The sequence below is a fragment of the Muscardinus avellanarius genome (genome assembly GCF_963383645.1).
Source record: "Muscardinus avellanarius genome assembly, chromosome: 7".
In the NCBI taxonomy this organism is placed as follows: Eukaryota; Metazoa; Chordata; class Mammalia; order Rodentia; family Gliridae; genus Muscardinus; species Muscardinus avellanarius.
The window spans coordinates 59,742,383-59,770,035 of record NC_137793.1 but is presented as its reverse complement, the minus strand read 5'-3'; the positions used below and the strand labels follow the sequence as shown (position 1 = coordinate 59,770,035).

At 38.3% G+C, this 27,653-nt stretch overlaps 1 protein-coding gene across 2 annotated transcripts in view; it reads right to left on the bottom strand.

Moving 5' to 3' along the window:
• AKT3 (AKT serine/threonine kinase 3) overlaps window positions 1-27,653 on the bottom strand; it is a gene marked incomplete at both ends in the record, with an annotated part of 284,201 nt that overhangs the window by 143,871 nt on the left and 112,677 nt on the right. The window lies entirely within an intron of this gene.

Sequence of the window (27,653 nt, the reverse complement as noted above, 5' to 3'; positions counted from 1 at the left end):
CACACACACACACACACACACACACACACACACACAGTCTACGTTCTATAAGACATCTGAACACACTTGAAAGTGATCTCCTGCCGTGTGCTCTCTTCGTTCGCATCATGTTTATACCTCCTGGATACACTGCTGGCTCTCTCTGCTTAGGACTTGTCAAGTTTTGCCACTCCACTTGGCACTCTCCCCAGCTTCAAGACTTAGATCCAATCTAATCTTCATATCAAAGCCTACCTTAGTCGTGTGTGTGTGTGTGTGTGTGTGTGTGTGTGTGTGTGTGTGTGGTACTGGGGGTAGAATCCAGAGGCTTTCTACCTCTGGGCTATACTCCCAGACCTATTTTATATTTTATTTAGAAATAAGGTCTCATTAAGTTGCTGAGAGCCTCACTAAGTAGCTGAGGCTGGCGTCGAACCTGTGTGATCCTCCTGTCTCAGCCTCCCAAGCGCAGGGATTACAAGCATTCACCACCACACCTGGCTAGTCATCATTTTTAATATTGCAATATGCACCCCTTGTATAGAAACTCCCAGCTTCTTTCATCTGCTCCATTTCTTACTTTCCATCATCTAGCCCATGAGAAGACTTTCTTTCTTGCTTATTGTCTATCTCCTCAACTAAAATCTAAGTTCCACTAGCATATTCTTAGCAGTGCCTGACACATAGTAAACACTCAGTAAGTATCTTCCAAATGAATGGATTCTGAGAGTTGGGATTTTTAAATCCAACAAGGCAATTTTGCTGACACAGGAAAGGAGAGAATTTCTGGAGCAACTTACAAAGGAAGAAATAGAATTTACTGAATAAGTAAAGGGTGGCTCTAGTCAGGAGCATAAGCAGATTAGTGATGGAGCAGGAGAAGATAGGATAAAAGCACACCAGTGCAATTGTGGGATTGATGCAAGTATAAGTTAGTTGGTAGAAATTATTTTCTCATTACTTCTATTTTTTCAGTGAATTAGCATGTAAAGTCATCCACTAACATTAAGACTGAAAGAAAATGCATTAGGGTTTTGAGAAGAAGATATGAACTAGTAGTCTAGGAAAATAGAAGAGCAAACAGTTCAGGAAATCCATCAAGACTGCTGAGTAACACTAAGGGTCCACTTGACTTCAGCAAGCAAGAATTTAAAGCAATACCAGAGTTCATGGGTGAACATTTCCACCAAGCACAGGTGCAGGTGGGAACACTGAGGACATTATTCAAACCACCCTGCATTTTAACCAAGTTAAAGTTTATCAAAGCAAAAAAAAGTGGGACAGAGTAGAAGGTGCAAGGCAAGGAAGTGATGCAGATAATCAACCAAGGAATTTAAATAGGTTTGGAGGAAAGGAGAACCTCATGTTGTATAGAAACTGACAGATTATAAAACCCATTATATCATAGTTCTATCCGTGCAAAAATGTCACATGGATTTTGAACTATGAAAGTTAAATATTAAATATAGTCTGCCAGTTTATGATATTTGAAACATGAAAGTTTTAAAGTGTCCAAGACATTATACCAAAGAGTCACTCAATTTCTAATAACTGCTCAGTCTTAGTCTCCTTGAAGCCCATCTTCCTTTTTTCAAAACTCCCATTAATTTCCAGGCAGTAGTTTACTACACTTTGCTTAATGTATTCAATATGTGTTAGTTTGATCTTCTAAGTGAAGTTACTTAAGGTAGGCCTTTGGTGCATAATTCTTCTCTCAGCACTCAGGACAATGACACCACACAAAGGTGCACAGGAAGGAACTATGGAGCTAGTGGCTTTGAATGCAAACAAGGGAAGCCAAGCCTAAGAGGTGTAGACCTGCAGAAATGCTTCTGGAAGGCACAATGCATCACTGGGAACCAGAAAGAACAGACAAGGAAGGGCCAAGCTAAGGTTCACCTATTTCAGTTTTACTTAAGGTTCGACCTATAACAGCACCAGGTAACTAAGAAAAGAGATTTTGAAATCAGATAAGAAGATTCAAATCCAGGTTCTACCATACACTGTCAGCTTTGCGATCCTAGTCAAAGTATTTTACATTGTTAAACCCTCAAAATTTGCATTTTTAAAAGTTCTATCAAGAACTGAAGCAAAATTCAAGAGGAAAATATTTTCAATAAAACCAAAATGAAGTTTAAATGCTACAATTTAAAAACTTCTCAACACCAGTTTAAAAGGCTAGTTGTGTATATGTGTGTGTTTGTATGTTTGAGGGAGGGTTGTGTTGGGAATTGAACCCAGGAGCATTCTACCTCCGAGCTATATCCACAGCCTTTTTATTTTGTTTTGAAACAGGGTCTCACTAGGTTGCTGAACTTTCACTATGTTACCAAGGCTATCCTCAAACCTGTGATCCTCTTGTCTCAGACTCACAAGTACTGGGATTACAGGTATATGCCACAATGCCTGGCCAAAAAACTGTTTAAAATAGTATATTATACTTCTGGGAAGATGGCGACTGAGAAAAGCAGCATTTACAAGTCCTGCTAAAACTCGATCTCTATTGCTGCAAAATCAGTGGTTTTCATAGCCAGAAAACACTAGCAACAAAGGGAAAAAAATGTAAACACAAGGGACAGAGAAAAAAAGAACAGAAGAACAACCAGAGACCAGAAAAGAAATCAAGACCGCAATGCGGCGGAGCCACGCCGGCACCATCTTCCCTCACGGACCAGGCTCCAGAGAGGAAAGGTAAACAAGGAGCTGAAGTGAACAGCTGCGGATCATTTGGGTGTAATTCAGCAGTTCTTTCAGTGCAAAGAACATCTAAAACTCCCAGTGGCCAAGCTCATCATGCCTTCCAGCAACTCAGGACGGAGCTCAAAACCAGAAAAGAAATACGCCAGCCTCATGGCTGAGGGCGTGGCGGTGGCACCATTTTGCCAGCAGCGCCAGCCTCACAGCCGAGGGTGTGGCAGCAGTGCCATTTTGCCAGCAGCTACAGGGAGTTCACCGCACCCCATGCAGTTCCTGATCAGCGCACACAATAACCATGAGTGAAATTGCGGCCCCTAAAGGAGAAATCCCTGTACTGCACTCTCAGGGACTTGGAAGCTTTGATAATCTCCTTGGAGATAGTGGCAGCTGAGATTACCACAGAGTCGAGATACAGAGCACCCTAAATGAAGTCGTAGTGACCCAGGGAAGGCACAAAATTCTGAAATCATGGTAAAGAGGAACAATAGAGCAATGAATGCCCACAACATCATATCATCAGAACATGATAACACAGAAATCCAGAGATCTCTAGAAGATCAAATCAGGTATATAACGGTAGAAATAATACAGGACCTTCGAAAAGAATTTAGAAAGAGTCTATAAGAAATAAAGGATACGATCACTGAAGTAAAGGCCTCAATTCAAAGTATAAACAATTGAATAGACCACATGGAGAATAGAATCTCACTCCTAGAAGATTATTACTCCAACAATGAACCCATAATTTATAACTTAGAAAGAAAAACATCTAAAGCTCCCAGTGGCTGGTCTCAGCACATGCTGCAGGGACTCAGAGCGGAGCTCAAAAACAGAGAAGAAATACACCAGCCTCACGGCCGAGGGCGTGGCAACAGCGCCATATTGCCACCAGCGGCAGCAGGAGCGAATTCACCGAGTCCACTACACCTCTATCAGCGTATTCAACAACAGTGAATCAAATTGCGGGCCACAGAGGAGAAATCCCAGTACTGACTCCCAGGGACTTGACTCAGTGGGGGAGTGGCGGTGGCAGAGATATCACACCATAGGATAACACGCAACCTGGCACCCCCCCATAGTCTAAAGCAGCCTCTGTTGACTCCCTGGGTCTGAGACTCTGCGATACAACCCAGTAAAGGAGTAGTGGTGACTGAGATACCACAGACTCGAGATCCAGAGCACCTTAAGTGAAGTCAAAGTGACCCAAGGGAAGAACCCAGAGAAGGCACAAACTCCCGAAATCATGGGAAAGAGGAATAACAATGGAGCAATGAATGCCCACAACCCCACAACATCAGAACCCGATAAAACAGAAAATCAGAGATTTCTAGAAGATCAAATCAGGAAAATAACTTTAGAAATAATAGAGGTGCTTCGAAAAAAATTCAGAGAGAGCCAAAAAGAGATAAAGGATGCAATTAATGAAGTAAAGTCCTCAATTCAAAGTACAAACAACCGATTAGACCACATGGAGAATAGAATCTCGCTCTTAGAAGATGATCACTCCAAAAATGAACGCATAGTGTCTAATCTAGAAAAAAATATCCGACAGCAGGAATCTGACATTGAAGAAATATGGGCCCATTTTAAGAGAGCTAACCTTAAATGGGACTTATTCTTTAAACAGATTCTTAAAGAGCATGATGATTAATTAATACATTAGCTAACACTTCCTTAGAAGAGTATATTTCTTTTGGTTATGTAAAAATTCCCCTAACAAGACGGCCAACTTAAATTTTAAAAACAGAAGATAGAAGCTTTGGGTAGAGATTCTAAAAAACTATTAACTAAAATACTTATGATTTCTGTAATAATTTAATATACATAAATAAAACTAAGTGTTTTTATCTAAAATGCCAGGTAGCTAACTTTTACTATAACATGTGACATATTTCAGTATTTGTTACACTGGTACTCACATTAGATAGTCATACTAGTTAAATTCTCCTGACCAACTTGAAATACAAGCTGGATTTCAAATGTTCTGCTTACTTTACACCATTCGCAACCACAGATGAAAAAGTTTGTTCAAAGCTATAATTGTTCACAAATTTGAAAGCCAATTAGCAGGACTGAAACATACAAGATCAGAAAAATATATACCCCAAAGAAATTTTTGGAGATTATCTGTTCATATTCTACAAAAAAGTTTAAGATCTCATTTCAACCTTTAACTCTTAAATACCAACTTAATTCTTTCTAAAATAAATTCTACCAGATTCAGTGCGGAAAAGGCATAATAACAGAGTCCATTTATAATTAAATCACATAATGAAATAAAGCCAACCACCACTTACAATGACTCTAAATCAAGTTTACTTTTAAGATACCTCCATTTTATAACTGAGCAAATTTATAAGACTAAAACCAGTTAAGTAACTTGCTCAAATATATAGCATGTGAGAAACTATTTATCCCAGGTCTATCTAAATCTAAATCTGAAAAGAATATAGTGGTAGAAAAACTGCCATTAAAAATCAGTAATTCTAGCTGGGCGTGGTGGCGCATGCTTGTAATCCCCGCGCTTGAAAGGCGGAGACAGGAGGATCACACAGGTTCGAAGCCAGACGTGCTGGCTTAAGAGACTCTGTTTCCAAATAAAAAAGTATAAAAATAGGTCTGGGAGTGTAGCCCGGAGGTAAAAGGGTTTCCAGGAACCCCAGTACCAAAAAAAAAAGTAATTCTCCAGCTGGGGATATAACTCAGAGTGCTTGTCTTACACATGGAAGGTCCTGGGTTTGTTCCCTAGTACTGAGGTAGAGGAATCAATCCTCTGTCAAATGGGACTATCCAGTATTCTCTCTATACCTTCCCCATACCGACTGCGTGCTTGGCCCTTCTCCCATCTATGACTCCTTTTCCCCTATAAGAAAATCCAGAAAAATTTCCATCTAATAGATGTTTGGCAAGGGAGATCCCAGGTATGTCTGCTCCTTGCTCTCCCCACATAAGGATGGATGAAGAGGAGGATTATCCTCTAGCAGAATCCTGATCTGTGTCCGATTTTTTTTAGGAAGAGTGTAGGAGGAGGTGTATCAACATGAGATGCTGAAGGGAAAGAAGGTAGTCAGGAAAGAAAAAAAGAAAGGCAGCAAAGTCTCTTAGTCTTTCAGTGTTAGGTCAACAGCCTGCAACATCAATAAGATATTGATATAAAAATGTGCAATTACAAACCAGGAGTGGTGGCATACGGTTGTAATCCCAGTACTTGGAAGGCTGAGACAGGAGGATCCCACAGGTTTAAAGCCAATCTCAGCTACTTAATGAGGCCCTCTGCAACTTAGTGAGACCCTGTTTCAAAATAAAGAATAAAAAATAGGGTAGGGGGTGTAGCTCGGAGGTCGAATGCCCCTGAGTTCTACCCCCAGACCCGCAAAAAAAAAGTGCAATTACTAATAATAGAAAAGTGACTCCCAAACTTGTATCAATTCTATTCCCATTTCTAGTTATTTTTATCTGAAACAATTATCTATTACCCAGTGATAACAAACTTTTTTCTAAATAAAGAAACAAGAGAAAGGCCAGGCCTGGTGGTGCACTTGTAATCCCAGCATTTGGGAGGCAGAGACCAGAGGATCGTGGTTCATGGACAGCCTCAGCTACTCAGTGAGGCCCCTCGTAAATCAGTAAGACCCTGTTTCAAAAAATATAAACATTAGCCAGATGTGGTGGCGCACGCTTGTAATCCCGCGCTTGGGAGGATCGCGCAGGTTCGATGCCAGCCACGCTAGTTTAAGAGACCCTGTTTCCAAAAATAAAAAAGTATAAAATAGGTCTGGGAGTGTAGCCCGGAGGTAGAAGGACTTCCAGGAACCCCAGTACCCCCCCACACACAAATATATATATGTATGTGTATATATAATGGGACCAGGGCTTGGGGGTAGAATGCCCCTGAGTTCCATCTTCAGTACTACAAAAAAACAAAACAAAAATGGGAGAAAAGTTCCTACATTTTATTAATTTAATTTCTTTTTTGGGGGCAGTACTGGGGATGGAACCTAGGGGCATTCTATCTCTGAGCTACTCTCCCAGCCCTACTTTTTATTCTTTATTTTAAAACTGGGTCTCACTGAGTTGCAAAGGACCTCACTAAGTAGTAGCTGAGGCTAGCCATAAACCATGATCCTCCTGTCTCAGCCTCCCAAATACTGGAATTACAAGTGTGCACCACCACACCTGGCCGTATATTTTATTTTGTTACAGAAAGGATTCAATAAATGAGGGGAAGGATTGGGTTTCTGATATTATATTCTACTCTATACTTATGATCCATATTTCAATTTCTGATATTCAATCATCTACTTTGGTATATGGATTTAAAGTGAATGTGAAATCATGACATGTTAACATATTTTTCTTTAATGAACATGGTCACCGCAGATAACACTACCAAAAGCACATGTTCAGAGCCAGCATGTTACTCATTAACATTTTTCTGTTATCTACCCACTGAATCTTGTCTCAACACACAACTTAAGTCTTCCAGAATAAATGTTTTCTATGTATCCTCAGCAGAAGTGAACTTTAAGTAAAAATTCACTGTGGTCACCTTGGAACAATAATTAAAATACAAAAATAACACTAAGCCGGGCGTGGTGGTGCACGCTTGTAATCCCCACGCTTGGGAGGCAGAGACAGGAGGATCGCGCAGGTTCGAAGCTAGCCGTGCGCGCTGGCTTATGAGACCCTGTTTCCAAATAAAAAAATGTAAAAATAGGTCTGGGAGTGTAGCCCGGAGATAGAAGGGCTTCCAGGAACCCCAGTACCACCAAAAAAAACCAAAAAAACAAAAAAACAAAAAAAACCCCAAAAAACACTAAGCATTCACTAACTAGGAAATTTTCAGAAACAGATGTTTAGTGGATTCAAAATACAAAATTAAGTATATTAATTTTGTGGTTTTCTGCCACATACCACCATGCCCTTTAAAAATGTGATAAATGTGGTAAAGTATATATAACATACAATTTACTATTTTATCTACTCTGTCCAATTTCATAACATTAATAAATTTATGTTGTTTATGTAAGCACTGTGTGTGTGTGTGTGTGTGTGTGTGTGTGTGTGTGTGTGTGTGTGCTGGAAACTGAACCCAGGGGGATTCTATCTCTGAGCTACACCCCAGCCCTATTTTATTTTTACTTGGAAACAAGATCCCACTAAGTTGCTGACAGCCTCACTAAGTTGCTGAGACTAGCTTTGAATCTGCAATCCTCCTGTCTCAGCCTCCCAATACTGGGATTACAGGAGTACACCACCATGCCTGGCCTAATAAATTGTTTTTGAACATATTTCCTTATTTATTTCCACTGTAAAAAGTCATCCATGCTTAATACTGAAAAATTCATAAATAAGTAAAACAATTTATAACAGAGTAGGTGCTTGTGAGTGCTGTCCTATTAAGAAAAACTAGGCAAAGCAAAAAGTTAGAGTGAAAAGGAGGTAGTGTTAGAAAGACTAGCTAGAAAGGGTGTTCAGTGAAATTAAAGGCCAATCAGATCCTTGTGGGAAGAGTGATCCGGGTGAAAAAAACAGGTATACTCCTGCATCTGGAGGGCAGCAGTGTCGGAGAATACCCTCTGTGGGACCAGAGTCTGCGTTAGAAACGGGAGGTAAGATGAGATCCTCAGCAAGGATCTCTGTGATCCCTCATGTAACTCTAGTTTATGGAATGAAGTACTGCCCAATTCTAAAACTGCAACTAAAGTCAACTAAAGTGTGTGTAGGAGTGCGCATGTATGCAGGCACACGCTGAAGATCAAACCCAGGGTCTTGTACCTGCTAAGCAAGCATCTTTAAAAGTGGTAGGAAGGTGGGGTGAAAAGAGAAAAGATCCTCAGTAAGTTGTGTTAATGACTTTGGATTTCATAAAGGAAGACTCTCTTGTGACTTCAAGTCAGCTGTCATCAGAGGTTTGAGGACTCTCAGCCTGCTCCTCCAGTCCCAGCTCTTCTGATCAAACTCCATTCCCATATGTCAAAACTGGCATATACTAAAGGTGTGTGTGTGTGTGTGTGTGTGTGTGTGTGTGTGTGTGTGTGTGTGTGTGTTTAAATCTTCTAAGCTGAAAATTACTTTGGCAGTAGTTTTCTATTCATTTTATTTCTGAATCATTCTCCTATCACCCAAAACACATTTTCTCAATCATGTTTGACTTGTCTCTTTCAACCCACAAGGCCAAGCCAGCAACACTCCTGTTAGCAGTTCTTTCACTGTGTCTCTTTTCACTGTGCCATCCCTTTTCACTACTGACACCCAACCTGGGAACTTAAAACCAAACGCTGGGTCCCTGAAATGGCCTCCCAGATGGCCCCCTTTCTCTAGCTTTCTTACTCGTCAGACTAGTCTCACTCCAATTCTTATTTCACCTATCATTTTCCTCCTCAAAAATACTCTACTCTCTGTAGGACAATGTTCAAATTCCTTAGCCTACTTTCAAAGTTTCAAGCCACTATCTTAAAAAAAAAAAAAAGTTCAAAACACTATTCCACATCATGAAACCCTATGAGTAAGCTGGGTGTGGTGGCTCATGCTTGTAATCCCAGCATTTGGGAGGCTGAGACAGGAGCCAGCCAGCTTTAGCTACTTAGTAAGACCCTTTGCAACTCAGTGAGACCCTGTTTCAAAATAAAGAATAAAAAATAGGGACAGTACTGGAAAAAAAAAAAAAAAAACACTATGAGTAACTTTGATCTGATCAGTTCTCTTTCCTACCCTGAACATTTCCCAATGACTTTACAGTTAAGAATTTAATGCATGCCACTTTCTTCACTTAAGACAGTCTCTACCTGGATGCAGTCACTCAAGATTTTCTTATTATCAGACCAAGCTTCCCACCCCAAAAACCCACTGTACTTATATATTGATATTTTACCATATGTTTTGATCTGTTTCATGTGAGTCTGTGTGTGTGTGTGTGGGGGGAGACTGGGAATTGAACCCAAGATCATTCTACTACCAAGCTACACCTCCAGCCCTATTTTATTTTTATTTTGAAACAGGGTCTCACTAGGTTTATGAGAGTCTCACTACTTACTGAGGCCATTCTCAAAACTGTGATCCTCGCCAGGCGTGGTGGCGCACGCTTGTAATCCCTGCGCTTGGGAGGCAGAGACAGGAGGATCATGCAGGTTCGAAGCCAGCCACGCGCGCTGGCTTAGGAGACCCTGTTTCCAAATAAAAAATGTAAAAATGGGTCTGGGAGTGTAGCCTGGGGGTAGAAGGGCTTCCAGGAACCCCAGTACCACAAAAAACAAAACAAAACAAAACAAACAAACAAACAAAAAAACAAATTGTGATCCTCTTGTCTCAGCCTCCCAACTATTGGGATTCAGGCTCTCCTTAACTATCTTGTAAGCTTTAAGGATTTTAGAATTCTTCTCAGAATTCTTTCTTATTCAGTACAATCTAAGTTACATAAAAACTGAATCTTCAGAAAAAGACTAATTCTCTCTCATAAATTAACTTCAATTTCTCCCTTCCCGCCATACTGGGGATTGAACCTAGGGGCATTCTAGCTCCCAGTTAAACCCCTAGCCCTATTTTCTTATTCTTTATTTTGAAACAGAACCTCACTAAGTTGCAGAGGGCCTCACTAAGTAGGTGAGGCCGGCTATGAAACCTACGATCCTCCTGTCTCAGCCTTCCACGTACTGGGATTTACAAAAGTGCTCCACCATACTCTGCTTAACTTCAATATTTTTAAGTTCATTTTTCTTCAGAAACAAAATTTACTTCATTATCTCTTTCTGCTGAAAATTAGTGATTAAGACTTAAGATTATTATTTCTTCAAAACTTAAACTGTTCCATTTAGACAACCTGGAAAATAAATAATAAATATTATAAAAGCAAAATACATGCTTTAAGTATATGTGCATATATGTCTAAATAAGTCTCAATAACATAATCTGAAAAAAATTTAAACTCTAATTACACTCTTGATGTCAGAGCAACAGCTATGGTTATAATATTTAAGGTCACTCTACTTTCCTTAAGAATGCTTCTACTTTAGGAAAAGTAGATTAGTTTTATAAAGTATTTTCCCTACATTGGAGAAGAACAGAAAGCAAAAGGTAGGCCCATATGTAAAGCACAGACTTGCCTAGACAGTAAATTTTGGAGAAGTATATGCAAGTAAATTATTTCATTAAAATCATATATGAAATTTGAGTGTGGTGGTGCTCATAATCCTAGAATTTGAGAGGCAGAGACAGGAGAATCCCAAGTTCGTGGTCAGCCTCAGCAATTTAATGAGATCCTGTTTCAAAGTAAGAAATAAAAGAGGGCTGGGAGTGTAGCTCAGAAGTAGAATGTCCCTGAGTTCAATCTCAAATGCCATATATACACACATACAAAATCATATATAAAGACAACCAGTCTTTATTAGAATCTCACCTCTCTGGAAAACACTCTTAAAACTTTTAGAGAAAGGTATACATGTTTTTCTTTCCATTCAAGGAATTCTAACTCCAAGTAAAATAACCTGACATCAAAAGTCTCCAACCACAGCTGTAAAGAGGTCTCTAGGTCTTTACTATTGTTTAAAAAAAAAAAAAAAAGTCAGTGCCGGGCGTGGTGGCGCAGGCTTGTAATTCCGCGCTTGGGAGGCAGAGACAGGAGGATTGCGCAGGTTCGAAGCCAGCCACGCTTTTGTAAATCCCAGTACTTGGAAGGCTGAGACAGGAGGATCGTAGGTTTCATAGCCGGCCTCACCTACTTAGTGAGGCCCTCCGCAACTTAGTGAGGTTCTGTTTCAAAATAAAGAATAAAAAAATAGGGCTAGCCGGGCATGGTGGTGCATGCTTGTAATCCTCGTGCTTGGGAGACAGAGACAGGAGGATCATGCTGATTTGGAGCCAGCCTCGCTGGCTGAAGAGACCCTGTTTCAAAATAAAGTTAAAAAATAGGTCTGGGAGTGTAGCCCGTGGGAGTGTAGCCCGGAGGTAGAAGGGCTTCCAGGAACCTCAGTACCACCAAACAAAAAAAAAAAAAAAAAAAAAAAAAAAAAACCAGGCTAGGGGTTTAACTGGGAGCTAGGTTTAGGAGACCCTGTTTCCAAATAAAAATATAAACTAGGTCTGGGAATGTAGCCCGGAGGTAGAAGTGTTTCCAGGAACCCCAGTACCACTACCAAAAAAAAAAAAAAAAAAAAGTCAGGCATGGCAGAGCACACTTGTAACCTCAGTACTTGGGAGGCTGAGACAGGAGGATTGCAGGTTCACAGACAGCCCCAGCTACTTAGTGAGACCCTCTGCAATTCAGTGAGTCCCTGTTTCAAAATAAAGAATAAACAACAGGGATAGGGGTGTAGCTCAGAAGTAGAATGCCCCTAGATTCAACCCCCAGTACCAAAAACCAAAAAAAAAGGAGTGAAGAAAGAACACTTTCTATTGAAATCAATTTAGCTAATAAACCGCAAGCTAAATGAGCTAAATGAAGAGATTCTTTAAAAGAATAATGAGAGCCAAGTGTGGTGGCACACACTTGTAATCCCCAGGTTTGGGAGGCGGAGAGAGGAGGATCACACAGGTTCAAAGCCAGCTGCGCGCTAGCTTAAGAGACCCTGTTTCCAAATAAAAAAGTTATAAAAATGGGTCTGGGAGTACAGCCCAGAGGTAGAAGGGTTTCCAGGAACCCCAGTACCACCAAAAAAAAAAAAAAAAAAAAAAAAGAATAATGAGCTCATTCACTAATCTTAAGGAGAGAGAAAGAAATCTAAATCTTTGCCATGTTAGGTGGGTTTGGAAACTTTTCATTATACCGTTTTCAAAACATTCATTTTGAAATAATCAACCAGTGATTATTTTAACCTATTATGAGTTCTTTCATCACATAAAAATTTAATATAATTATTTTTTACTTAATCTTCTCAATAAAGTTCTAAAGTATTTTCATCATTTCAAGTTTACAAACCAAAAGAAAGAAAAAGAAAAGGAAGCTTTTTGACAAGTCACTTATTCAGAATCACAAGCTACCAAAGTAGAGAATGGAACCTAAGGGCATTGTACCTTTGAGCTATACCCCCAGCCCTATGTTTTAGTCTATTTATTTATTTATTTACTTTTTTTTTTTTTTTTTTTTTGCAGTACTGAGGATGGAAGCCAAGGGCATTGAATCTCCAAGCTACATCCCCAGCCCTATTTTTTTAAGCACTTTTTGGTTTTTGAAACAGGGTCTTCTGAGTTGTGAAAGGCCTAAGTAGCTGAGTCTGTCTGTGATCCTCCTGTCTCCATCTCCCGAATGCTGGGATTACAAGCATGTGCCTCCACGCCTGGCAAATATAACATTTAAAAGCGTCAGTGGGCCAGGTGTGGTGGTGCACCCTTGTAACTCCCATGCTTGGGAGGCGGAGACAGGAGGATCCCACGGGTTCGAAGCCAGCCGCACTGGCTTAAGAGACCCTGTTTCCAAAAATAAAAAAGTATAAAATAGGTCTGGGAGTGTAGCCCGGAGGCAGAAGAGCTTCCAGGAATCCCAGTACCACCACTGAAAATAAATAAATAAATAAATAAATAAATAAATAAATAAATAAATAAAGCATCAGTGAGGATCTCAGTTCGTGGCCAGCCTCAGCTACTTAATGAGGCCCTTTGCAACTCAGCGAGACCCTGTTTCAAAATAAAGAATAAAAAATAGGGCTGTGCATGTATCTTGGAGGTACAATGCCCCTAGGTTCTATTCCCAGTACTGGGGGAAAAAAAGTGTCAGTGAAGCCAGGTGAGGTGATACATGCCTGTAATCCCACCATTTGGAAAGCTGAGACAGAAAAATGACAAGTTCATGGCCAGCTTCAGAAACTTAGTGAAATCTTATTTCAAAATAAATAATAAAGCCAGGCATGGTAGTGCACACTTGTAATCCTAGTACTTGGGAGGCTGAAACAGGAGGACTGCACAGTTTCAAAGATAGCCTCAACTACTTAGTGAGGCTTTCAACAACTTAGTAAGACCCTGTTTCCAAATAAAATAGAAAATAGGTCTGAGATTGTAGCCCAGAGGTATAAAACCTCTGGGTTCCATCCCCAGCACCACAAAATAAATTAATTAATTAATAAACTAATTACTTAACCAATTACTTAACTAATTAAATAGAGCTGGGGGTATACCTTGGAGGCAGAATACCCCTGGGTTCTATCCCCAGTACCAAAAATAAAAAACAGAATAAAATAAAATCTTAAAAGCATACCTGATAAGATAGAAAAAATTCTAAGTCACAGATCAGCTATCAAGGAGTAATACTGTTTCAGAATTTCTTCATAGAAATTACATTTGGAAACTATCTCTCATTATTAGATTGTTTGAACAAAGCTAAGAGCACATTTGAAATATGTATTGGCAGCCAGGTGAGATGATGGACACTTTGTAGTCCCACTACTTGTAAGGCTGAGATAGGAGGATCATGGCCAGCCTCAGCAACTAGTGAGACCTTCTGAAATAGGACTGGAGGGGTAAACTCAGGTAGAAGATCCATGAGTTCAATCCCTAATACCACACAAAAAATATTGGCCAAAATATTAAAAATCTGTGATTCAGCATTGCCTGGAGCCTGATCTTAGAACTTGTTCAGGCTTCCATTTAAAGCCAACTTTTTTATTCCTTAGACATAATAAAGCTATCTATAAAAATAAACCATTAAAAGAAAAAGAATAGTGATATAATTACTTTTTTTTCTTTTTTTTTTTTTTTTTTGGTGGTACTGGGGATGGAACCCAGGGGCCTTCTACCTCTGAGCTACACTCCCAGACCTATTTTATATTTTATTTGGAAACAGGGTCTCGCTAAGTAGCTGAGAGCCTAAGTAGCTTAGGTTGGCTTTGAACCCGCGTGATCCTCCTGTTTCAGCTTCCCAAGCGCAAGGATTACAAACGTGCGCCACCACACCTGGCTGTGATATAATTTCCTAAAGACATAAATTTCAAAGAATTCATGAGATAAACAATAAATTATATATAATGTCAGAAATATTTTAACAAACTTGGTAAAATATCTACCACAAATATTTTAACAAAATATTCTACTGTGCAGTTCAAAGAAAGCAATGAATGTATAGTAAAATAATAAAACATTATATGCTTATTTTTAAATTACCTACAACAATACCCTATAGAAACAGAAACTTTATATCAGTGTGCTTTTCGAAGTAATAACTGTTGCTGGTTGGCTGATTGAATTATCATGAACTATTCTGGCATGTTTCAAAAGCATTACCATTTTAAAACATAAAAAATGTCTAAAAATGCAACTATACTAATAGATTCTGAGTGCATGGATTGGGGTGAGGGAGAAAGACAATGACAAATTGGTCCAAAAGGACACTGAGACTTCATAGTTGGAAGACTATTGTGCTGACAATTAGTAACAGAGGAAGCAGAGCACAAAACAAATGAATGAAAAAGGCTGAACTTGCAATGAAAGGCCTTATTATAGAGCAGAAACATTACTATGATAAAGGGGCAATGTACTCGCCTCTACAAACCTTCCAAACAGGCACCCCAGCCTCTTTTCTTTTCCCCTGCATTCATTTTTCCATTAGCATCTGCTTGATTATGTATTATTCCCATCCCCAAAGAATTCCTCTGTATCTTTTCTAAGTTTCCAAGGCTTAAAGACCTTTCCCTCCACTCTGGCTTTAGGCCTTATTTAACTTTACGCAAATAATAATAAACACTTTAAAATTAACATAAAGATATAGGACAGGCATGGTGGTGCATGCTTGTAATCCCCGCACTTGGGAGCCAGAGACAAGAGGATCGTGCAGGTTCGAAGCCAGCCGTGATGGCTTAAGAGACCCTGTTTCCAAATTTCAAAAAGTATAAAAATAGGTCTAGGAGTGTAGCCCGGAGGTAGAAGGGTTTCCAGAAACCCCAGTACCACCCCCAAAAAAAAAGAAAGAAAGAAAGAAAAAAGATATGGGGGGAACAGAAAGGCTGTAATTCAGCATTAATGACTCGAAGAAAGCAACAAGACATGTGTGCCTCAAGGTTTATTTGTTAAAAACACAATGATTATATAATTTTTTAACAACTATCCAGATGATCCTGCCTCTAAGAATTAGTTTGCCCTACATACCTTTGACATAATTAGAAGAGCAAAGCTGAAATCTTCATTCTCCTACATCAAGCTTTATTTCCTGAAATGGAAGTTGTTAAAAACTCTGAAATAAGTCTTCATGTAATAACTGAGAATAAAAAGATTTGACTCATGATATTCCCAAGCCAGTACAGAGGCATGGAAAGGCTACATACGTTCCACAACAACCACACAAAAAACCTCTCACCTCAAGCCCGAAGGTGGTAGATACTAACTAGGTGGGTAGATGAGAAAAGCACTGGCCTTGAAGCCTAGAAGATGTGGTTTAGTTCCCAGTTCCACCCCTTAAGACATGCAACAGCATTGGGAAATCCCACAAACCAAGTTTCTCCAGCCTTTAAACAGAAAGATTATTTAACCCACAGAGATGTCAAAAGAATTAACAATATATGTACATAATGTGTAACATACCATGCCTAGTTTATTAATATGACTTCTCAGAAGTCTGGAAAAATGCAAGAAATGATCTGTTGCTGACAGGCATATCACTGAATTCTAGAAGAAAAGGACTTTCACACTACAGGTGGCGAAATTCTCAGTCTTTGGGTGTGGGTAAGCGAGCAGTTCAAAACTACAAAATAATTTTTTCCAGATAATCAGCCACCTGCCTACCACATCTACATTTGTCTTTCTGCTCCAGCACACCATACACAAAATATGCTTCAAGAATAATGAGAATCCACTATTAAGTCACTGCCTGTAATAGTTGCCATACCACTAATTTCTGTGGGAAATGAGAGGAAAATTATATTTGAACCCCACCAATAACTAAAGGCATTCAAGCTAGTATTAGATCACAGCTCAAATTACACTTCATTTGTTTGCTTGCTTTGAGACTGGGAAAGATTTCTAATATCTGTTGATCTATTTTGTTATTTAGTTTCTAAAAAGGTAATAATTACTTCAGTTGTTCTTGTGACAATAAATGTGATTATATAAAGCATCTAGAGTACATAGTAGGCTATTTATTTATTTATTTATTTATTTATTTATTTATTTATTTATTTATTTATTTATTGCAGTACTGAGGATAGAACCTGGGGGCATTCTACCTCCAAGCTATACCCCCAGCCCTATTTTTTAAAATTCTCTATTTTGAAACAAGGTCTCACTGAGTTGCAAAGGGCCTTACTAAGTAGCTGAGGCTGTTCTCAAAATGTGAAATGCATGCCATCCTCCTGTTTCAACCTCCCAAATGCTGGGATTACAAGCATGTGCCACCATGCCTAACCATAGTAGGCTTTTTAAAAAATGTCAATTGTCTCCCCCTTGTGTTATGATTTGTGTTTAGAATGTCCACCAAAGGCTTATGTGTTGAAAGCATGGTCCCCAATGCAGGAAGGTTCACAGGTTAGACATGCCTGGAGGTGGTGAGTTACTGGGGGCACTGGTCTTGGGAACCAGATGTCTCTGGTCCCTTCCTCTCTAGTTCCCTGATTCTGGCAATCGTAACTAAGACTGACCTTTCTCTAACACGTGCCCTGCAGCCACTATTTCTCCTTTGAAGCCAGCTGACCATGAACCCTACCTCTGGAACCCCTGAAACCATGAACTGCAATAAACCTTTCTTCCTCTATATTGTACTTGTCAGGTATTTGGTCACAATGATGAGAAAAGCTGACTAAAACACATTGCTTCCACAAATCCCTCCTAATTTCCTATGTATTAAGTTGGGACCAAAGCATGATCTATACCCATTGATATACAACCATAGTTCTACTTACAAGTTTAAAAACTACATGTAATAATCTACTTTCTTTCCTTTTTTTTTTTTTTTGTACTGAGAATTGAACCCGAAGGCATTCTACCTCCAAGCTACATCCACAGACTGATTTTATTTCTTATTTTGAAACAGAGTCTCACTAGATTGCTGAGAGCCTCATTAAATTACTGTGTCTATCTTGGAACCTAAGAACCTCCAGTCTCAGCCTCCAAAGTATTAGGATTACAAGTATGTGCCACCACCATGCCCGGTCATAATCCTCTACTTTCTAGAAACTAAAAATCTCAAGTTAAAACAATGATATGCTAAAAATAAATATTTAACAAAGGTCAGGTAGATATCTATACTCAAGCTAAAATTATCTATAAATTTAACCAGGTCATAAATTAGTACTTTCAGAAAGGCATGCAAACAGGAGTATTTTTCCCCTTTATGTATGAAAAGGTATCATGGATGAAAATGCTTAGGATCAAGTGAGACTGAAGAACAACACAGGATCCTTAGCTCAGCATCAGAGGCTGGCTGATGATGGGTAGTCTTGTACACAGCACACGTTTACATGAAAAACAGGTATAGTCACCTGCTAATAAGTAATTTGATGCAAAAATTTCTCCAGTAAATTGAGCTCATCTGCTTTATCACACATAGGCTGCTGGTGGTGATTCGCCCACTCCCCATCCACACTATCCCAACTTCCTAAACAAAAGTGGGTAGAAGTTTTTTTGTTTTTGTTTTTGTTTTTGTTTTAGTACTGGAGATTAAACTGAGGGGGAGGCCTGCCTCTAAGCTATACTCCAGGCCTATTTTATCTTCTTATTTTGAAATAGGTTCTCACTAAGTTGCTTCACTAAATTACTGAGGTTGGCCTTGAACCTACATTTGTACTATCTCTGCTTCCCAAATGTTGGGATTATAAGCATGTGCTACCACACCTAGTAAGGAAGACAGAGTTTTAAAAACTAAAAATTGATTCAGGGAGATAAGGTACCCTCTTCCAAGCTGAAAACTACCATGAAAAAAAAAGAGTCTGCCCTTCAAGTGGGATTTTAAAATGAAGTATTTACTTGTGTCAATAAAGTTATTTTATATTCTATTAAAAAAGAAGACAAACAGCAATTCTTATGAAAAAAAGCTGCATATAAAACACCAAGTTAATGACCAGGATTCTACTATCCAGCTTTGACCCTGGAAAACAAGTGTCTATAGGTATGACTGAGGCGGTCTATGAAATACTTCTAGAACCACATTTGTTCCTCTTATTTATCCTTCTTGTTCCTTTGATATTTGTCATTTTCTACAGGGACAGGAAAATACATACCATCTGGAGCTTTTCACTCCTAAGGATTTTATACCCATTTAACTCAACAAGAAGACATTCAGCTGAAGTTTCTCAAAAAAAAAAAAAATCTCAAATTAATGCTACTCTTGCTACCTGGCATCTATCTTAGATCTTTTGAAATTTTACTATTTCTCCAAATCAAAGAAATATTTTCTTGATAAACCACTCTTTAATGCTCTCTACCTGTCCTAAACTCTAAGTGCACATTTAAGCTGTAAAACTTAGTTCAGATTTAACATTAAAACATTTCAAAATGTCCAATCTAAATGTTTATGGCAGAGTTTTGCTACTATACTATAATCTCTTCAAAGCCTATACCATTTATCACAGGACTCAAAGTAAGCATTCTGTTAGCTATAGGTTTAAGGCATGCCATGTAGTCTCTTCAAGGCTCTTTAAAATGGGGACAGAATACTCAACCTCACAGTGTTGCTGTGGAGATTAAAAGCAGTAACATGTGTGAAAGGGCTTGGTACACTAAAAATACTCAAGAATGTTTCTATTCTTATTTCCTTCTTTTACCCTCAGTATCTGGCACAATGTTTTGAACATAATAACCCTCAATAAAAACTTTCTAAATACTCATGAGAATTTAGACTTCCATACACACACACACACACACTTCCTAATATATATGTGTGTGTGTGTGTGTGTGTGTGTGTATGTATATATATATATATATATATATTATTAATGTTGATCATGTATCTTTTCAAAATGTGTTACTTTAAATCATAGACACACACCCATACATGCATAAAAAGTAAAGAAATGCCAAAACAGACTAAGTGTGTGAGACTGTTACTTGAGAGAACTAGGAAAAGAAGTCAAAGAAGAAATCAGAGGCAAAAGTAGCTAAAAATAGTTAAAAGTAGTTAAAATCAGAGGCAAAAGTGAGAATAATAGGTGTTCCTTTGCTTAAACAGTTATGAACAATTGATAGTGAAATGTTGACTTTAGGAAAAGGTAGGTGACAGAGAAAGAGAGGGACAAGGAGGAAGGAAGGAGGAATGAATGGGCATGGTGGTACACATCTGTTATCCCAAAATTTGGGAGATTAAGACAGGAAGATAGCAGGTCCAAGGTCAGTGCATAGGAACTTAGTGAGACCCTGCTCCAAAATAAAACATAAAATACAGCAGGAGGTATAATTTAGAGGCAGAAAGCCCCTGTACTCAATTCTCAGCACCATCACATACACACTCCAAAATCTGAGCAGGTCACTTACAATATCATAATCAGGAAAATATTAAAATTGTGAAATCACCTAGTAGAAAACTCAAATGGTGCACCAGTATAAGTATGTTTGTAAAAGACATTGATGAAACTTTGTGGAGATACAGTGTTACTCTCATCTCTGAAAGTGGGGCTAGAAACTCAAGATTGCTATGGTCATTTCCAATAAAACACACTTTTTCTTGTCAAATTGGAGAGCAATTTCAATAAGAAGGAGGACATAAGTGACTCATTGTGATATCACCATGTAGTTTTCTAAAAACAACCTTTGAAAGTGAGTGAGTGAGTATTTTACAAAGAATGGAGCCCAGGGGCATTCCACCTCTGAGTTATACCCATAGCTCTGTTTCATTCCTTTATTTTCAAACAGGGTCTCACTAAGTAGCTGAGGCTGGCCACAAATCTGCGATCCTCCTGCTCAGCCTCCCAAGTACTGGGATTAAAGGCGTGTACCACCATTCCCAGTCTGAAAATAATTTTTATAAAGGTTTTCTCCATTCTCAATTTTAATTTGGTTTATGGGTTAGGTGAAAATGAAAATGTATTTACACTAAGTCACTTTATGAAAAATTCTAAAGTAACACATTGCCTTACAGTGAGATGCATCTATAAAGATGACTTATTTTCTATTTACCAAAACATTTGATCACAATCATATAAGAAAGCACTAAATTTCCAATGATAAAGTACATAAAAATAGTGTAAGAAACTTCAAATAAATCAGGTTTAGTATTTCTGTATGTCACTGAACCTAAAACAATGTAGTAACATATCAAAAAGGGCATAAAGTTGCCAGGCGTGGTGGCGCAGAAAAAAGGAATACTGAAAATATATAGGGTACATGAACATACCTAAGACTTTGCCAAGTGTTTGTGAATATATTATTACATGAAAAAATAATAAATAGAACTTTCTCTTGTGAAAAACAAGAGAAAACCTGAGATTTTTGTGTGAGAAAATGATATCAGTGAAGGAACTTTTTCTGAAGATGAATCCATCCTGTGCATTGCATTCAAACATTACAGAGAAGAGAATATCTGAAGGCCAGAAACCATTTAGGAGACTATTTTAATAGTTGAGGAGGAGTGCTCCAGAGTTGAGCAGGAGAGAGCAGAAAATGGCAAGAAAGCAAGATGAGACTCACAGCTTGTTTTTCTGAGGATGGGTCTCTGCCACTCCAGATAAAAACCAGATAGGTCCTTTTAATCAAATACTGATCTGGACACCTATTCTCAAAAGCTTCTGATTGATATGAAATATCAAACTGGTTTTCAAGACCTTCCACAATCTCATTATAAACTAATATTAGTTTTCCCCCTCTAATATAAATCTTTATCCATCTAGTATACTGCCCATCCTACTCACAGAATATGCTACTTCTTAGTTCATGACCTCTAAAGTGTGCTTACGTTGTTACCTCAATGGCAAAGCCCTTTTCCTTTTCCAGAGCCTACCATTCAAGGTACATGTCAGCCTCATCTCACGAGAACATCCTTACTTGGTCACCTTAGCTTACTCTTACATATTGCTTCTCTCAACTTCTATGGCACTTAATTTTCTATAAAAACCACACTGGTTATTAATCCCATTTTCCTCTCATCAGTATATATTATTTGTGAATGTCATCCATAATCAAGGTCGAATCCTGCTATAAAAACTGTCTTATACAATCCTTGCAGTTTACAGTGTGGGTATAATAGTCAATAAACCTTTAACAGTGAATTATCCTTATCTATCACAATCCATATATATTTATGTAGTGTATTTTCCTAGATGTTAAGGACCATTATTCTAAGCCATATTATGTATCAGTTAAAACAACAAATCAAGTCATAGCTTTTCTCTCTTCCCTTGTATCTCCAGTGGAAGTGCTAATAGAAATCAACTGATTTTTCTACATACTTAAAATCTCTGAGTTTAACATTTACTCAAAGATAAGGATAATTTTTGTTAGGTTTAACCCCCATAATTTCCTTACTTTCATTTAAAGAAATAGAAATAGGTATCATGAATAAACATTTCATTTCATATTTAAAACCAGCCTTGGACTGGGCATGGTGGTGTACACTTGTAGTTCTAGTATTTGGGAGCTTGAGACAAGAGGATCACAGGTTCATGGCCACCTTCAGCTCCTTAGTGAGGCCCTCTGCAACTTAGTGAGACCCTGTTTCAAGATAAAGAATAAACACACACACACACACACACACACACACACACACACACACACACACACAGGCTAAGGGTCCCCAGTAATGCCCCCTTAAAAAAAAATGGCCTAGGAAAGGCAGAAGGCCTGTATTTTATACAAGGAATTGAGGAGAAGGTTTCTGAGAGGAGTATTTTCAGAATGGGCCATATGCAGCGTAGAATTCCAGGAAATGCTTTTTGAGACATGGTGCTCACACTCTCCTCTTTCCAACAGAGTAAGAAGGAACCTTTCAGAAATAGGGTGGGCCCCAAGACATACAGGCAAATGCTAAGTCCTCCATGGAGGAACTATTTCTACCTGGGAGTTGGGCAAGGTAGAACTTCAGGGAGAAGCTGATAACTGTCAAAATATTAGTGACCATGACTCCTGGGCAGAAATGCTCTTTTGCTCAATAACCATTAAGCAGCACCTTCCAACAATGTGTGTATCTTACATTGTTTTCCATTCTAAAATGTGAGATTCCTGGTGTGGAAGATCTCAACCAACCATCCCTAGAAATCGATCACACCCTAAGTCTGGCTAATAACACGCTTTGCTTGGAGTAGAGGGGTAGAACCCTATTTTACATATACATTTGCATTTCTGCAGCACTATATTTAAAAGGCATCTTTCCATATAGTTCATACTGATGAATTCAGAGAAGGATGAAGGTCAAATGTTATTATTCACATTCTATGAAAGCTTAGAGAGTTGCCATTCTTTTTTTTTTTTTTTGGTGGTGGTACTGGGGTTCCTGGAAGCCCTTCTACCTCTGGGCTACACTCCCAGACCTATTTTCTGTATTTTTGAAACAGGGTCTCTTAAACCAGCGCGGCTGGCCTCGATCCTCTTGCCTCTGCCTCCCAAGCGCAGGGATTACAAGAGTGCGCCACCACGCCCGGCGAGAGTTGCCATTCTACATGCTAATCCCTTGTGATTTAAGTGTCTTCTCACTTAAAATCTATAGAAAAAATCTGCTGTAGTTTAGATCTTCAATGTCCCCCAAAAGCCTGTGTTCAAGGCTCAGTCCTTAGCTTGGCACTCTTGAGAAGTAGTAGGAACTTAAGAGTTTGGGGCCTAGTGAGAGATCTTCAAGTCACTGGGGACACATCTATGAAGAGAATTGGGACCCATAGTCCACTAACCATAGTTAGTGGTTTTGTTCAGCCACAAGCTTCCATCATGATATCCTAACCTCACCACAGGCCAGAAGCAAGGTGCCAACCAGTCATGGACAGGAACCACCTAAGCTAGGGGCCAAAATAAACCCTGTCTCAGTTACTTGTTATAGTACTTGGAAAACTGACAATACAATGTCATGATGCAGGTATGGAACAGGGGTAACAGCTAAATGAACAGGGAAGGATGCAAGTTTTAGTCCTGATGCCTAGATACCATTACCTAGTAAGGTGACCTTAAAAACAATCACTGAATTTCCAAAGGCCTAATTTTTCTCATCTAAAGAAAGTAGCAATTTGAACTATGCTTTTGGAGAAATTTTAATATACTTTCAGATATTCACTAAAAAACAGTAAATCATATTCTGTAGGTGCTAGGAGATATAAGCTCTTTCCTTAGCATAACTTACAACTAGTAGATTATATATACATGAACAAAATACCAAGAAACAAGGTTATATCAAGAAAAATTAACAGCTTTGGGGAGGACAGAGAAGAATGATTTAGAAGAAATGGAGAGAGAAATATAAATCTAAGTTAAATTTGTTAAATTTTAAATGGCAAAAAACTATCCAGGCAAGTAAGACAAAAGGACATTTCAACCAGAGGGGACAACGTGAACAACAGCTCAGAATAGAAACACAGTGAATGCTGAGGAGGGAATTAGAAGCAGTCAGGATTGTTAGAGCAGAATTGCAGAGCAGAAGAGACAGGACGCAAGAAAGAAAGAATGGGTCAGATTGAAGAGATCCTCCTATGATATATGAAGGAAATTGAATGTTAGCCAGTAGGCAATGAAGATCCAAGACTGGGTTTCAAAGGGGAAATGACATCATTAGGGCATAATTTCAAAAAGATCATTTTGACAGCCATGTGAAGGAAGAACATGAGTGGTACAAACTGTTGGCAGAGAATCTAGTTAAGGATCTATAGCAGAGATGATGATGGTTCATTCCTGGATGATTATAGGAAAAAACAAGATAGGTTCAAGAAATAGGCAAATCAAAAGGACTAGAAGTGGATTAAGAATGGGGTAAAGATGTTAAGGGAAAGAAGAGGCATGAAACAGATCCACATTTCTGCTCAGGCAGAGACAGAAGAAATAGACAAAATTATCTCGAGTTTTAGTTGCAAAATTATCTGAGAAGCAGTAGAAGCAGGAAGACCAGTCCCACTTTTCTCCCACCTCCTCCACTAAAGCAGCTCATAAAACCCTAGGCATGACTTCCTTTAAAAAAAAATCCCTTGAAGAAGGCCTCAAGACCCTCGTTGGAGAGGAGACCCTCTCTACACCTATGGGAAAGGGGCGCTCTCATCTCTGCAGACACAAAGAAGAATCTCAACAAGCAGGCCTGGCTGAATTCTCCTCAATTTACCAATATTTTTTTTAAATTTTTATTGGTGCATTATATTCATACATCATATTGGGGTAAAAAAAAAAAACTTGTGTGTACAGACATGTATACATCACTTATTTAACCCCTACCCAATTCCCACCCCATTCCCTCCCCGCCCCTCCCTCCCTTGCTTGGCTTAGTGGTTAAATTCGATATGTTTAAGTACATTGTGTGTTATAGAGATTTTCCTCTTCCCCCCTCCTTTAGGTTGTCTTGTTTGCTCCTCCATAGGATTTCCTTTTTCATCTAGAGTTCCTCCTATGACCCATTTCTCCCTAACTCTCACATATTAGGGAAAGCATCTGATTTCTTATTTTTTGTTAGTTTATGCCCCTCTCTTCAATCCTACTTCCCATGAGCATCAACTCTTCATCAAAACTAAGCATAAAAGCTGGTCTGGTGGCACACACTTAAAATCCCAGCATTTGAAAGGCAAAAACAAAACAAAACAACCCAAAAATACAACTAAGCCTAAAAATAACCAAACTTGCAAGTCTCTTTGAGTCTTCATTCTCAAAGGTTCCCATGCCTTTAAAACTTACACTAAATAAATTTGTAGGTTTTCCTCTAGTTAATTGAACTTTGATTATAGGACCTCAGCCATTAACTTAACATGGGAAGAAAAAAAGAATTTCTTTTCTTCTACATAAGAAATTAGGCAACCACTGGAGAATTCATTAAAAGCCTTTCAAAGTCAGGCCCAGTGGTGGCTTATAATACCAGTTTTTCAGAGGCTGAGACAGTAAGAGCGCAGGTTTGAAGCCAGTCATAGCAATTTAGTAAGACTTTGTTTCCTAATTAAAAATAAAATAGTCCTGGGGTGTAATTCAGAGGTAGAATGCCCCTGGGTTAAATCCCCAGCAATCCCCTCCTCCAAAAAGAGAGAAATAATAAAAATGGTTTCAAACAAGTACATAAGGGAGAAAGCAGTGGTTAGAAGTATAAACAATAGCCGGGCGTGGTGGCGCACGCTTGTAATCCCCGCGCTTGGGAGGCGGAGACAGGAGGATCGCGCAGGTTTGAAGCCAGCTGCGCTGGCGTAAGAGACCCTGTTTCAAAAATATAAAATAGGTCTGGGAGTGTAGCCCAGAGGAAGAAGGGCTTCCAGGAACCCCAGAACCACCAAAAAAAAAAAAAAAGAAGAAGTATAAACAATAAATATAGACTATCTTTTTGGAAAAAATTGTATGAGACGAGAAGGAATTCAAATTTAATGAAGATTAAAAAAGATCAAATCTAAAATCACTTCCAGTTCTCACACTCTATTTTTTTTTATATGGGTAAAATGTTTATTTTGGCAAAATTTTATTAAATTCACATAAATTATATTTGAATTAGTAGAAAAATAAGAGACTCCAATTTTAAGTATCAAAAGGATATGTGTATATATAACATTTTCCAGCATACCTTAGAAAAAACTTTTAATTTTTTCTTATTAAAAAATACACTAGTCTGGTGTGGAGGCATACTCTTGTAATCCCAGTATTTGATAGGCTGAGACAGGAGAACTGCATGTTCGAGGCCAGCCTCAGCTACTTAGTGAGACCCTGTTTTAAAATGAATAAAAAATAGAAGTATAGCTCAGAGGTAGAATGCCCCTTGGTTCAATCCCCAGTTCTGCCCCCCAAATATATATGACATATATTTTATATATCATAAACGATTTCATTATAGTTTACATAATATTTAAATATTTTCATACACATTAACTAAAAAAACTTAGTGTAAAAGAGACTAAGAGCAAATTAATCTTGTCTTGCCTTCGTTTAATGCCTCATAAAACATTTCTTGTCACTTTCTTCCTGGAATATCCTTCTCTTCTATTTTTGTTTAACTTCTACTGACTAATTAATCTTAATTCTTACAGAATCCCAAAACTATAGAATTCCAGTGTTTCTGCTATGCTGATGAAGAAAGATCAGAGTATGTGGAAGAATTGCCCACACTTGTAGGCTTGCCAAAGCTGAAGTTTGGACCATTTCTTTGACAGTATCCCCTTTACTAGATTCATTATTCTTAGGTAGTTATTATTTATAGAATTTAAGGTGACAATAAGTTTTAAATACAATAAACTTAAAGTAATTTATTTATTGTAGGACTCAAGTTAACATTACTCCTAAAAACTAAGGAGCTGTTTACAACTTTACTTGTTAGTTTAAGTCAGGTACCAACAAATACTTTGTGTACAAGTAAAGTTTAAAGATGTCAACTATTATTTATTGCATGGATAAGCGGACTGTCAAGTTACTACACAGGCTCTCTCCCTAAGAGTACAGCATTCATTTTAGCCTCTGCTAGTGGAAGTGTTGGAGCAGATGTTGACCTAGGGTTAAAGTATGTTTTTAACCCTTGTTGGGTGTGACATTTCAAAAGGTCAAAAAACACTGCATTTTGATCAGCACATACAGGAATTCTGCATTTTTATAAAATATTTCACACAAACCAATACAATTGCTAGTAAACTGGACAAACTAAGAAAATACATGGCTTTATGTGGGACATGAAAAAGTATGCTGCTAGAGGTTTAAAACATCATTTCCATCACTTTCACAGAAATGTTTCCCATTCCTTTAGAATGAAAATATGTTAAGTCAATACAAAATGCAAGATATTATATCAATTAGGAAAAGAATCTAAAAAACAATTTCCTACTGCAACAAAGTTATTAACATCTATTAAGTATTTTGGTAGGGAAAAGGAATATTTTTCTTAACTAACATCCACAGGACAGTGCTATCATTCTTTTAAACTAAAATGCATTTATTGCATCCAAATTCTAAATATGAAAAAAGTGAAGCTATATTCATTGTATAAGATCATGTATTAT